The sequence below is a fragment of the Nannospalax galili genome, unplaced genomic scaffold, assembly GCF_000622305.1.
Source record: "Nannospalax galili isolate Female #2095 unplaced genomic scaffold, S.galili_v1.0 scaffold10794, whole genome shotgun sequence".
Classification (NCBI taxonomy): Eukaryota; Metazoa; Chordata; class Mammalia; order Rodentia; family Spalacidae; genus Nannospalax; species Nannospalax galili.
Genome location: NW_008333999.1, coordinates 7,224 through 7,713, shown reverse-complemented (window position 1 = coordinate 7,713; position 490 = coordinate 7,224).

Genomic DNA, 490 nt, shown 5'->3' with positions numbered 1-490 from the left:
TGAATGAATCCTATCCTTTGTTATGACTCCAAAGTTTTCAGATATTTCCAAAGGTTTTCCTTGGAGTAGACAACTTATGGCATATTTAGACAACAGTATGAATGTATACAGACTTGCCCAGGTGGATATTACAGAAGCCACTATGTGAACTAAGATGAGGATGGGCTTTCTGGGACAGAAGATGTGGAGATTCATCTTCAGTCATGTCATGACACATTTGTAATATATATATATCTGATGCCGCCATGTAGAAAGCATCATTAAAAATGTGGTTTGGGAACTGAATGCAGGACTCATGCTTAAGGGCACCTGCTGCTTCCCCAGGGGACAGAAGTTCACAGCAACCACATTGGCTAGCACACAACACCCTGTAATTCCAGCTCCAGATAACCTGATGTTCTCTTCTGGCATCTGAAGGAGAATGCGTTCACATGGTCATCACACACACACACACACACACACACACACACACACACACACACACACAAAA